Genomic DNA, 14,702 nt, shown 5'->3' with positions numbered 1-14,702 from the left:
AGAAGGACTCGTCATAAGGCCAGAACAGAACCACAGGAAGAACAAAATGCTAAGGCACTAAAAGTGGCATCAATCAGAAAAGCTGAGGAGCTAACTGCACATCGAAGATAAATGACACTCTGGTGGTCTTGACTTCATGTGTTTCTCTTTGTGTTTGAGTCTGTCTGCCTCAGACTCGGAAATCTCCATGGCTCTCTTGTGTGTTTCTTTGGGTTTGAGAGTGCCTGCCTCGAGCTCAGTAACCCCCATGGCTTTCTCCTGTATGCCTTGTGTTTCTTTGAGTCTGTCTAACTCCAGCTCAGTAACCCCATGGCTTTCCCCTCTATGTCTTGTCTGTCTGTAATCTTATCTATGCATGTCCCATGGCTCTCCTGTGTACCTCTGCAGTTTGACTGTTCTGCAAGTCAGTAAAGTCTGTCATAATGTGATGGGGTCAGTTTGTCTAATGCTGTTTGTGTGTTTCAGTGTTGTCATAGTGCTGTCATCTTGTCTTTGGAAGTGTGTGTGTGTGTGTGTGTGGTGCCTCAGTTCTATCATGTGGTAGTGTTGCATTCATCTTATGCGTGTCTGTTCAGTCTTGCAGTAGTTTTGTCCTGGTCTTGTGTCTCTCTATCCTGTGTGGGTGGGTGCCACTGTCCTGTGTATGGGAGTCTGTGTGGATGTTCAGTCTTGCTGTAGTGCTGTCTTTATCATGTGTGGGTGTCTGAGAGCTATGACTGACTGGCATTTAGTAGCAATGTTAGTACATTATGACAAGCCTCTGTATTGCGTCAAGGTAGCCAGTCCCACAGAGGTACAACAAGGACATCCACACTGACTCCCACACAAGACAAAGACAGCAGTACAGCAAGACTGAACAGAGACATCCCCACAGACTCCCTCATACAGGACAGAGGCGCACAAGACAGTCAGCTACAGAGACTCTTGCACATAGGACAATCTCTTGGCACAAAAAAATCTGGACAAAGCCAAAGATAATGGGGGGACAACCCCAAAAATCGAGGCAAATTTTAAACATTGCTCTTATGAACTTAAAAATTTGCTAGAATAAAAGGTCTTGTGTTATCATGCATTTTCTGAAGGATATGAAGTCTGAAACTCAAATACCTGTCATTATTTAGTGAATTCAACCCTCACTGACTTGCCACAAAAATACAAAAAGCTACAAAGTTTGAGGAACAGACAAAAAGAGTCAATATTCTGTGAAAATCTGGGCAGTTCAGCAGTATGCAGTCAATGTGTGTGCACCTCTGTGAGAGGCTACCTTGCTATGGTACAGGGACTTATCAAAATGTAACACTGGTACTAAATGCCGGTCAGCATATGTACCTTGGCATATCAATTCTTAATGATCTGAATGTAGTAACACTAAAGTGACCGTTAAATGGGGCTGGATGATCTTGACAAGGAAGGGAGTGTGACAGCAATGTGGTCACACTTTATATTCTCCTGAGTAGGGCTCCCAACTTCAAACTTGCTGGGAGCCCCCAAAAAGCTAGCACCAGCCCTGGTTAATATGGACTTAAAGTCCCCATGTTCAAATACATTTGAATGCCACATCACTTACTCAGACAACCACACCTATAGGAGGCTTGGATCCTTATATACGACTGCAGACAACCCCATGATACTGGCATCAATGTACATGGCTTGAAGTATGGCTACAGATGTGGGAAACACGGCTGTCACACACACACACACACACACACACACACACACACACACACACACACACACACACAGTACTCCAGAATAACTACATTTGACACACTTGGAAATATAGAGTCAGATTAGCCATAGCATAGTCATGTCACATAGCAAATGCATTTTACAGCGATCCATGAATCCAGAGATGCATTTTTGCAACATTCTGTAGTTTACAGGGATATGCTTTGACTGTTTTGGCCTATACCGCCCCTTCAGACTTGTGGGAGAATACTGCTGGGTCTCAAGCCTGCTACAAGACAATGGATTACAAGAAAGCTTCCTCCCTTGATTGTTGACAGGATAACAAGAACACAAAGGAACAGTTTAAGAGATGCACAAGGCCTACTTGACGCTGTCCTACATATGTTTATACAGATGATATAGTTCTATATTATTTTATTCACAGTGGGCAGACCTGCGACAGTACTGCATGTGTGCCACCAATGTCTATTCGTACAGTCTCCATGTTACACAGACTATTACATCTGCTAACACATACAGGATACCCAGTGACATTTGTGTTTCTACTTCAGTTGCATGTTGGCACATACTGCTATATCACAGTCCAACAATCAGGTGGCATTTTCCATTTTTTAGTACTGCATTACAATAATATCCATTAGTTAACGGGTAGGTCCATTGGGCACACATGCCCTTTTCAGGGGCAACATCAGAGTAATGTTTAGTTTAATGACTTGTTCAAGGTCACACATACGGAAGGGAATCAAACCCTGTACCACAGGAAATCCCCCTCACAGCTTAACCCTCTGCTCCAACTGCCACAGAAGTATGCATATTGATTGCACTGTCACTGCATGTGCACAACATATATCTCCTTTTCGCCAAACTGTTTTCCCAAATGTAGATGTACCCATGCATAATGGCATTGCATCAGCCCATTTCCTCTTTGGCTGATGCAGCCTAAGGAGACATGGTTGAAGATGAAAAGCAAAAATCATTCTGCCCTGAACAAAACTGAATTACTACAGTTCCAGATTCAAGACACTGTTTTTAACAGTCATCCTTTGTAAAAGTCAGCCAAAGTTGTAAAAAAAGAAAATTTACGTTTTGTGTAAATAACCATAGAAAGTCAGTGTAAGTAGCTCATATTCAGTAGACAGAAACAAATCTGCAGATTATCAGACGTATGTTAAAAAAAAGAAGTCGTATCTTACCATAATGTTCCATCTATGTTGTTGATCTTCATTTATTCTTGAATCTTGGTGGTGTGGCTCCAATCCTTGGAACCGATCAGTCCGTTACATAGCTTGTGCCACCCAAACAATATCTTGAGCTATTGGTCTACCTATAATGCCCCACTCTACATTACCTCAGATCGAGTTTCCAAGCTCTCAGAAAAAAATTCCTAACTCAAGTCAGAAGCCATGTCCAAGGTGTATCCTAACAGGGAAACCAAGGACCGCATGTCGCTCCACCAGGAGTCCAAAGGAGGGGGAAGGTGAGGTGGGATGCAAGAATGGATGAAGATCGACAACACAGATGGAATGTTATGGTAAGACATAACTTCCTTATCTGATGTTGTTAACCTTCATCCATTCTTGACTCTTGGGACAGAGTCCCCATCTACCTTGGGTGGCCCTACAGAAGTATACTCCTGAGAACCATAGACCCAAAAAGGAGGCTCTACCCTGGAGACCATATCCAAATTGTAATGAGTAATAAAGGTATGTGGAGTAGCCCGTGTTGCAGCAGTGCAAATTTCAGACATGGAAGCTTTAGAATGGAAAACAGCTGAAGTTGCCATAGATCTGGTTGAGTGAGCCTTCACACGCATAGGAAGTTTTAGGGTCTTTTTGTATGAATAAAGGAGATGCAGTCTCTTAGCCATCTACATAGAGAAACCTTAGAAACAGGTTTGCCCAAAGTTGCGCCTGTAAAGCACACAAATTTTTTCTTACTGTCTGAACGGTTTAGTTCTGTCCAGGTAAAAAGGTAACTGGCTATGTACATCAAGAAGATGTAAGCAGTATTCACCTTTTATTAGCATAATTTGGAAAGAATACAGGCAAGGATTAATACTGACTTCTGAGATAACTTTTGGAAGGAATGATTGGTTTGTTCTGAGTGACACACTGTCTTTATGAAAAATTATATAGGGGGCTTTAGCACATAAAGCCTGTAATTCAGAGACTTGTCTCGGCTGAGGTGACAACAATCAGAAGAAGAGTTTTCCAAGAAAGAAACTTTAAATCAAAGGCCACTGCAGATTAAAAGGGGGGTAATGCAAGCAACTAAGTCAATCGTCAAGTCCCATGGAAATAATGGATCTTTGAAAGGGGGCTTTAAATGAATAGTGCCCTTAAGAAAAACCTTACAAAGTCTATGAAAGATTAATGGTTGGTCACCAAGATCATTGTGAAAATTTGAAATGGCTGCTAAAGTAAATTTAATTGTAGAAGCAGATGCCCTGTTATCAAAAATACTGGCTAAATAACACTTTTTCTACTGGAGCCAAAAAGGGATCTAGACCATAGTCAAAAGCCCAGATAGAAAATCTCTACCATTTACCATGGTAAAGATTCCTGGTGGATGGTTTATGGGATGCAAACAAAATGTTCCATACAGGAGATGGAAGGTCACTATGCCTGGCGACTAATGGAATTGGAAAAAAACAAGCAGTCAGCTTGAGTGTCTGTAGATTGGGATGTACCAGTCCCCGAGGATGAGACAGGAGATCTGGAGCTGGATCCAGAATCCATGGGTGACAAAGTAAATGAGGCCATAGGAAGGAAAACAAAATTTGTCAAGGCCAATAAGGTGCAATGAGGATTACTTTGTTTCTTAACCAAGCTGCTTTCTTGAGGAATAGGGGTATCAGGGGGAATGGAGGAAAGGCATAAAGGAGACCCAGGGGCCAATCAATGAGAAGAGCATCTTTTGGGGACTCCCTAGAAGGGGAATTAGGGCAAAATACCTTCTGCACTTGTTGTTCAGGAGTGAAGCAAACAGGTCACAGCAAGGCTGGTCCCAGCGAAAAAAAATCTTCTTCACCACTCTGGAATTCAGAGACCACTCATGAGGCGAGAGAATGCATCTGTTCAATTTGTTCATTATTATCACGTTTGAACTCCCTGGGATGTGCATTGCTATCAAAAAGCAGCTGTAAGTTATGGCCCATTGCCACACTCGAAGGGCTTCTCGACACAGTGGGTAGGACTTTGTTCCTCCCCCACAGTTTTCTGATGTACCAGACTACAGACATGTTGTCTGATTGAATAACTACTGTTCCTTGAGGTAAGGCAGAGTGAAATGCTTACAATGCTAGAAGCACTACCCTCCGCTCTAGAACATTGTTATGCAAGTTGGCCTCGGAGGGGGACCAATTGCCTTGGACTGTTCCCCAGATAATGCCACCCCCCCAATCTGGGAAGCATCCATTGTCACAATGGCCTTGGGATGTGCAGGGACAAAGGGACGGCCTAGAAGAATCTTCTTGGATTGCATCCACCAGGATAGGTCATTTTTGCACCGGCTTGATATGAAAACTAGGTGAGTCACAGCGTGGGTTAGAACTGACTACTAGTTCGCAAGCATCCACTGAAGAAGTCTCATGTGAAACTTTGCCAATGGGACTAATGTGATCGCTGCTGCCATGGAGCCCAGTGCTTGCAAGATTTGCTGAGCTGGAATCTTGTTTGAATGAAGAAGGGGCCGAACCTGTGGTGGGGAAGCGATACCACGCAAGACTGAGTGCTGAGACGAGCGTGAATGAATTCCATATCCTGAGTAGGGTTTAACTCAGACTTCTCCAGGTTGACTGTGATGCCCAACTGGGGAGATAGTTCCAGACAAAGTCCCTGGTTTGTAGAAGCAGATGCCTGGTGGCAGCGGTGAGGAGCAAGTCATACAGGTATGGAAACACTCGGAATCCTTGCAGCCTTAGATGAGCTGCGACAGCTGCCATACATCTGGTGAACGCTCTGGGGGCTGTGATAAGACCAAAGGGCAGCACTCTGAATTGGTAGTGACCATCTTCCAGCCTTAAGCAGAGAAACTTTCTCGAGCGTTTATCGATTTTTATGTGGTAATACACATCTTGAAAGTCTACAGAGCACATCCAATCATTTTCTTCAAAAAAAGGAAGCACAGATTGAACCATAACCATCTGGAATTTTGACTACTGGACAAATTTGTTAAGAATGCTGAGATCCAAAATTGGCCTCCAGCCCCATCTTCTTTGGCACTAAAAAGAATCTCAAGTAATATACAGATCCTAGTTAGTCTGGTAGAACTTCTTGGATTACTCTCTTTTTCTAGCAACGTTTGGATTTCTAACACTGCTTGAACTCTCTGACTAGGTGGAACATCAGGGAGGTTTGCTCAACTTCGAGGGTAAGGGAGAAGGGGATTAGTGTAACCTCTGGAAATAATCCTTAGCACCCAGGCATCGGTAGTTATGCATCACCAGGCATTTGGGTGCAAGGAAAATCTTCCCCCAACTGCCTCCAGAGGCAAGCAATCTGGCCCTCTTTCAGGAGTGGTGATAAGGTTGGCCAGAGAAAGACTCCCTGGAATCCTGGTTATGAGGACCACCCCTGCCTCTGGGGTGGTGTCCTTCCATTGTAACTCCCCCCTCTGCCCCGAGGGGAGTCTATATCACGTGTGTCCAGGAAAGGCTTCTGGGACTTCTTGAACCACATTTTGCCACTCCTTTGATTCCTGGAAGACAATCGTTGAGGAGCGGAAAAACATACACCCACAGCAGACAGAATCTTTCCATCTTTCTCACACCTGGATAGAGTTTCCTTAACTTTGGGCCCAAACATGGAAAATCTGTCAAAGGGAGCATTGGCAAAGGAAGGCTTGAATGGTTCCCCCAAACTCGCACAGGCACATCCAGACATGTCGTCAAACAGCAACTCCTGATCCTGCTGACCTGGTCACCTCTTCGGCTGCATGCGCAATGAGCCTCATAGACAAGTTCGAAATAGACTCCAAGGTAGCTAACTGGGAGGCCACTTTTTCTTAAACCCCTCAGCTACAGCTCCCGCCAGGGTATCGGACAGTTCCTTGATCAGATCCTACTGAAGCCTAGTGAATTGTGCCAAAATATTCAAAGACCTGATAGAGATCTGTCCATCGCCCAGGACCGTCAGTTAGGGGGATGCACAGTAGAACTTTCCTCTGCTAGTTCTTTCTTTGTGGCAGCCACTACCATCACGGTGTCAACTACTAAAGCCTTTTGCCTAATGTGGATGGTCCTCAGGTGCAGTAAGTATAATGTCAGATCTCCAGGGGACTGGCTCTATAGAGTCAGCAGCCTTCCAAACCCACTGAGCGAGTAACCTAAAAAGGTAGTCAGCAGGCAGGGTCACCCAGGAGGTAGACGGGTGAGCTCCAAAGGCCTGAATGTGTACAGATTACTCAGGAGAAGGATCTTTGGGGGACCAATCACCCCTCTGTTTTAGGATCTCTAGAATGTCACCAAAGGAGATGTTTTCCTGGGCTGAGCGGGGGAACCCTCCCCCCTCAACAAAATCTGTCTCCTCTGTGACTGATTCTTCAGAAGAATCAAGGTGTTTCCTCTTACAAAATCCCTTCTGAGGTGGCTTTTCAGTGGGAGCATCTGATGAGGTCTTGGAAGAGGGGGTACCTTTAGAAGGTAGGTCTTGCGACCTTGGAGCGCACTGTCCAGGGATAGAGGTTGGTGGCAGATCTGATAAAGCTGGGATCAAGGGTTGAGACTCCAGTAACAAAGAAGCCACTTGGGAAGTGGCAATGGCCAAGGCTCTTTCAATGGTTTAAAAGGCAGGACCCCCCTCAGAAGGGATGGGAGCCCAAAACTGAGACAGACAAACTCAGAACCAGTTCACACCCCACCCAGAGAGCCTTACCTGAGAAGCTAAAACTGAGGACAGGTTTCCTACCAGCGCAGCACAAAGAGGCAAGGCCGGCTCCATAGAAAAAAAATCTAAGCCAACTCTAACCCCTCGGTATCAAGGGCAAAGACACTGTCTCGAAGACACCAATGTGTCAGAACCGAACCCGGCACCAAGGACAAAAAAGCAGTTGTGCAGACGTGGCAGGGAGCTGCAGAGTTGGAGGTGACTGCTCTAAGGCCTGCAAGGAGGTCACAGGAGGAGTGTAAGAAGGGGTCATAGGAGAGAAACCCCCTGCACCAGAAGGGAGAGGGGACTGAGAAAATGGGGAAGACCCCTGGCTATCAGAATCTGATCCCCAAACCTAACATCAAGTTCTGAGAGGCTCCTGGTGGAGCGAATGGAAAATGCAGAGGGGGACTCGGGTCTCTCCAGGAAAGGACTAGGTAGTTGTCCCAAAAACGCATCAATGAAAGGGGAGTAGGTAGTCCTGGGGTATACCAGAAAATCAATCTTCAGCACCATCTGCAGGGCCATAGAAGATATTGGCACCGACATGTCAGTAGTAACAATCTGTACTGATACAAGAACCATAAGCACAGTTGAAGTGGTAGGAGCCGTAACCTGTGTGGAAGTCATCATTGGTGTCGATGGCACCGGTAGGGTCGTCTGTGCCAAAGTTTCAGTCCATTCAGTCATTTTCGGAACCTTAGATTTCAGTTCCAAAGAGGAACCTGCCGAAGCAGGTTTGTATTTCCTAATAGTCAGTGCCAAGGGAGATGTCGGCACAAAGCGGGTAGTTTTGGTCCCAGAGGCTGCAGGAGACTGTTCAGCCTTGAACAAGGCTTCTTTGAAAGGGGCTTTAAGACCCCTTTGGGAACCAACTTATTTTTACGTTCTACCAGGGCTCTACTGCTGAAACCCTGAAGGATAGTACAGTCAACAGATAAATGAGGTGCACCCAGACAATAAAAGCAGCATTCATGGCGGTCAGAGTTTGGCATCTTCCTGCCGTACTCTTTGCACTGTTTGAAACCTGAAGGCAGGCTTTTAGATTTTTCTGCCATCATCCAAAATATAAAAATGAGGAGAGGCAGAAGAGAGATAGAAAAAGATAGACAGAACACAATCAAACAAGGAGAGAACTACCAGCAATAGTAGCTAAAGAAATTACTTAACGGTAAAATAAACACAGCCACACTAACCAAAAAACACTAATGGATAGAAAATTCTTTTGAAAGAAAAAAAATATAAATTTTACTCAGCTCTGAGACAGTAAATGGCTGATGCGTCTTAGCAGTAAGAGCAGCAAATGAGATCTGAGGTAATGTAGCAGAGAGGAGCACTGTGGGTAGATCAGTAGCACAAGAGAATTTTTGGTGGGTGCAACTAGGGTTGCCATCTTTCTTTGTGGCTAAAACTAAGGTCACACCCCTCGCATCACCCATAACCCCACTCATTCCCACCCCCTCTCCCATCCATGCTCTGCCCATTTTGTGATTTTGTGACATCACCGTGACAACTGCTGCCTTCCCAAACCATGCAATATACGTGTGAAATGTGAATACAGTGAATTAGTCACTGATTCTGTTGTGGTACAGCTGAAACAAGTCTGACAACGGCGGACAGAGTTTTTTTTTTTTTTTTCACATTGTGTAATCAATCACATCACATCTGACTTTTCCATGTGGTGCACGACTCTTGGATGCATCAGTTACAAAAAGACGTCACTCATTTTTAATGAACTATATATTCTTACAACACAGCAACCAGACTAGAACTATCAATATCTGCACAACATCCTAAGAAAAACATTCAAAGTAGGTCAGGGATTCCCAGTGACACATCAAATATCAAACAGAAAGACTTTCTATGCAAACAGGTAACTAAATGCCGCAATCTCGTATATAGAATGCAAATACCAAGCCACTGCATTTAAAGTACTTGCACAATGCATTTAACCAACTCAAAAAGTTAGTGTTTAAGATTATTATGAACAAACAGTAGAAATACAAACTATTTGCCAACTATTCGCTACAAATGTCAACCTGCAGAAATATTTTAGGCAATACTATAGTGCACCTACTTCACAGTATCACAGCAGATTATCTACTGACATGTTAACCAGATTGCTAATGTCTTTTGTAGAGTGCAATGCCCCAACAAGTTAGTAAAATTACGGCCACAAGTTTACGATCTGTGTAATAAGCTCAATTTCGCTCCATACAACAGCCTTATTCCATGAAATACTTTTGTAAGAACAGACTCTACAAAATAGTTGAGAGGATGGATCCTCGGAACAATAAAACTGAATTAACCACGCCAAGAAGGCCAGACCACGCATAGTAACAGTTAATAATAGACAGGTTCAGGTTGCTGATTCTACAAGAGATCATTAAAAAGTCATCAACTCTCCGACAGTAATAGTCTGCCTGCTTAAATACAACTGCATTGCTTTTAATTCTTTTTTGCTTACCTGTTACCTGCAAGAAGCTGAGCCGCCAGACTCAGAGTCAGAAAAAGTAAATGTTATCACCATCCTGCCTACAAACAAGGGTGGGCACTGGGGAAATTCTGCAGATTTGCAGAACTTAAGTTGTACGGATAGCTGCACTCTACTCACTGATGCTACTGCTATATTCCCTCCAATTACAATTCAAATCACCAACTGACCAAATCCAACAGATAGTCTGCCTCATTACAAAGCTGATGTCACATGCATGCCCCTGTAATGTATACTGGCGATGCGTGGTGACGTCATCCATAAATTTAAAGTTGCAGGTTAAAAAATTCCTGAACAAAAATCAGGAATTAATGGGGCCACTCTGCGGTAGTGTGGCACAAAACCCGGACTTCACGTGTCCGGTTTTGAATGAAATTGGTAACCGGACAATTTGTCAGAAAACTGGACAGCTGGCAACCCTAGGTGCAAGCTATGTAACAGCTGGATCGTTTCTGAGGATTGTAACCATACTCTCAAGAGTCATGAATGGATGAAGAATGGCAACATCAGATATAATATTTTATTTTATTGTACACTGCTAGTATTACAAAGAAAATAATGGCAGTGGTATATGCCACAAAAACTAGGACTGTAGCAGGATAAAAAGTGTCTGAAATTTTGTAATGTGAAGAAAAAACTGAAGGATGCATTTACATTTTGGAAGTTTTCTGTATTAATCAAGCATCTACAAAATTATTGTGGGAGACGTGTTCATTTTTCAGAGAGACCCACAGACTGAAGACTGCTGACAAAAAGCTGACTGAGATGAAGTACGGAGTTGAGGAAGAAATTGAAGCATTAAGAATTGTTGCTATACTGACCGTCCTCATGGAAGATATGGGTTTTTGGATGCACATGAAGAAAATCAACTGAAATATTACTGAGAGGTTCAGCATTTGACATCCTGAAAGAATGAATCTCCACTTCCAAGTACACAGGAGGAACTACCAGTAATCGCTAGGCTGCAGAGTGCAGCACCAAATGTAGTCAGGGACAGGTAAAACAACATCAAGATTCTAATTATTATGCAGAATTACAAAGGAGTTTGCAATTCCTGCAGCAAGAAAGTGATCTGTTTGTAATGAGAAGTACCAGTAAGCAACAATGCTTGCTGCCACAATAAACGACAGATGAATTCAGCAAAGCAGAAGAGTCCCTCAGTGTGGTCACAATCTTGGGTATATTAAGTTTCAACCGATTATTACAACAGCCATACATAAATGGCCTCCAGAACATCAGCAAGAGAATACATGCTTGACATATTCCTGAGAGATAAAAAGGTAAAGCTATGCATTAACTGTACTGCAATGATAAGCCTGTCATTGCTCTCAACTAAGATCCCCTGGGAGCAAAAAAAAAAGTCATAAAAAGTAACAGACTTAAGATCAAACCCTGCATTATTCCACACACACCAGGGACAGCAGCTATAAGCACAAGAACTAGAAACTGCCCTCTGTACACATTCTGAAAGGCAGGAGACAGTCCAATTCAGGACCATACAGGGCAGACTACATTAAGTTGGCACTAGTGAAAGAGGATAAGGTATACATACTAAATCTAGAGTACTTGATAATAGTTTTCAATCTTACTCACACACACTGGCTAATCTACAATGTATGTACTGTACCTGTGTACTATGTATGTATTCTACCTATGTTCCAAATTTCAGCTGTACACCACAAATCTATTTTGTTTGTGCCTTTCAGCTTTTCCCGGTTAGGGGTTGCCACAGCGGAACTCTGGCCCGCTAATGATTGGTAGTTGATTTTTACGTGCCGAGTTACCAGCCCTGACGCACAACCTTCAACGAAGGTACGCCCATTCACGCATGTCTCCATGCTCTAGCTGAGAATCGAACCGGACAGCGTCTTACTGTGAGGCGACAACGCTACCGCAGCACCATTAATTACCTTTATTTTTAAATGGATATTTGTTTGTTCTCTCCACTGTAACTGTTGATGTGCCGCATACCACTGTAAAAACGTCTTTTGTAATTTGTGTGTATACTGATCATGTCTAAATAACTAAATGTATCTGTAATTTTTCTTTGTGGAGCTTTTCTCCCTGGGCCTCTGCTGAAAAAGGGCCTTTTCGGCTCAGTCAGACACCCCCGGTTAACAAATGTAAAATAAATAATAAAATAAATATGTCACAATTACTTGATCAAAACACACTGATCCATATTGTCATATGCCACACACAGGTCAAGGGAGACAAACCAGAAATTTGCATCTCTAACCATAAGGGGATAATTTACTGCCCTAATAAGGGCAATCTCTGTACTATGGTTAGACAATAAAATAGGACTGATATGGGTCTAACTATGGTTAGACAATAAAATAGGATTGATATGGGTCTAACAGCCCACTGCCTGTTAAGATAAGATTGAAAATGTGCATAAAGAACAATCTAGACAGCTTATTAAACATACTGACATTTCCAGAGGTGACCAATATTCAAGATTCCTGGGATGCAAAGAGGGTTAACTGAGGACTGGAAGAACCTTCTTCAGAAAGAGGATGTAGGATGAGGATGGGTACTGTTACGGTGGAAATGGTCTTTTGACTCAATTGGCTTGTATTTCCTATAAACCAAGAGTTCCTACAATAGAGACAAAAATCATCAGGCCTCAAAAATTATACCAAATTCCAAAAAGCAGCTAAAGTGGTTGCAGAATATCCAAGGCAGGTTGTAACTAGTTTGCAGGGACACATACCGATCCTGCAAGTGGAGAGGTGCATACTCAAAATTACAGTTAAGAACTCATTATAGTTCACAACAATAAACAAACAAAAACACAAAGTACACCTTTTACTCTCCACAGAAAAAAACAGATCTTAAGGTGACATCTTTGTCAGTGAAAAATCAAGCACAGTGATGTGATGTAAAAGCCTTCCCTATACTGAGACATGCTGGACTGCACAGTCTATCCACTACCAGAAAGAGCATGGTGAGTTGGTTAACCACTCTTGAGCTCTCCCTAGACAGTTAAGTTGCCTTCTTATGAAAGATCTTATCAGAGTAGTGAGCATAATGCTCATGCAGATCCCATCTGTCACTACAAAGACTCAGTCATCTCAATAGTATTCCATCTTGTATCCATCCCATCACGGTGACAGTCTCAGTCAAACCACAGCTCACACGCCTTAAACACTGCAGGATTTGCATGACTATGGGCAAGCCAAGAGCAGCAAGAGTAGGATGTAGTGTCCTTCAAAAGAGACTGAAGGAGTGCAGAAACAAAACAAAATGGTGCAAGTTTAGAGACTGGGGGTATTGAATTTGGATAAAACTCAGGAACAATGTGGATCAGGAAATGATCAGGCTCACTACAACACAAAGTCAGAAGTCCTCAAATCCATATAAATGTGAATACAGAATATATTCTAACTCTACAGGCTGCAGAGGTATAACATGAACAAACCCAAATCTCATTATAAAGAAAAACAATTCTTTCAATCGAGCAACTCATCAATGAAATCAATATGGTGAAGCTGACAAGAACAAGAATTTGGTGACACTATACACAATTAAAGAAGATGGTAAGCTGCTGTGGGAATGCCCTTACACAAATAAATAGATAGAAAATAAGAATTCTGCATTTCTGTTCTGCAGTCAATACATTTTGAAATGAGTTGATACTCCTGGTATCTTGGACCACCAGAAGCTTAGATTTAAATTGGCAAAGCTTTCAGCAAAGCATGCTTCAACAATGGATGCTAGGTCAACATCATGAAGTAAGCCAAAGAAAATTCCAGGCTTGTTGTTAATGGTCCCTTCACTCCTACACACACAGCCCTGGATCCAACACATCAGGAGGGAAAAGTAAAGGCAAGTAGGAAACCTACAACAAAAAAGGTGTATTCTTAATTTGTTCTTCCTCACAGAATTCTGCATGTAATAAAACAGACACATACTAATACAACACGGGTCTATGTTAAATGTTCGAACATTACATGGTCGAGACCAAATGTTCGACATCTGGATGTTCGAACATAAAAAAAAAAAAAAAAAAAAAAAAAGAAAACACAGAAAAAAACACTGCACCCCCCCTACTTCAATATAGCAACTCCGAGACCTCACTTCAGTGCAGAAAAAGGGAAATTGTCTCTATCTGCACCATACAGTTCCATTGAAACTCTATCTTCAAGCACTCAAAATTTTGAACGTTTGGTCTCGACCATGTAACATTCAAAAATTTGAGCGTTTCAAAGATTTGACAGCTACTCTACAATACCAAGTACAGTAGGTACTCCTAAAGCCATTTCCCCTGCATGGACTGCCACCTGTTCTCCCTCCTATATAAAAAACTAATAAAAACTACTGTAAAATACTTTCTAAAATATGCATTCTAAAAGCAACTTTTCCTGTTTGCAAGATTCAAGCTCAAGCCCCCTCACCTATCAACACACAAACATTACAGTTATACAAGTGCCAGAATCTATATGGCAGCTCACCTATGCTGCAAGGTAAAATACACAATAAATATGTAGTAGCTATATTTTGTACTGCTGAAATGGTCTAAGAGATTTAAGTGCAAAGTTCTAACAGCATGAAATAGCTAAAGTTAGAAGAAAAATAAACTATTGTTACATACTCCTCTTGTGAACATGACAATATTTTAGTCAAAAACACCACACAAAAGGTCCATA

At 42.5% G+C, this 14,702-nt stretch overlaps 1 protein-coding gene across 1 annotated transcript in view; it reads right to left on the bottom strand.

Annotated features, from left to right (window-relative positions):
- Positions 1 to 14,702, bottom strand: part of ANKRD27 (ankyrin repeat domain 27) — a 1,716,109-nt gene that overhangs the window by 871,690 nt on the left and 829,717 nt on the right. The window lies entirely within an intron of this gene.

The sequence above is a fragment of the Protopterus annectens genome, chromosome 8.part1, assembly GCF_019279795.1.
Source record: "Protopterus annectens isolate FY-2018-M chromosome 8.part1, PAN1.0, whole genome shotgun sequence".
Classification (NCBI taxonomy): domain Eukaryota; kingdom Metazoa; phylum Chordata; order Ceratodontiformes; family Protopteridae; genus Protopterus; species Protopterus annectens.
The sequence above is the reverse complement of the archived record's forward strand: the minus strand, read 5'-3'. Positions and strand labels throughout refer to the sequence as shown.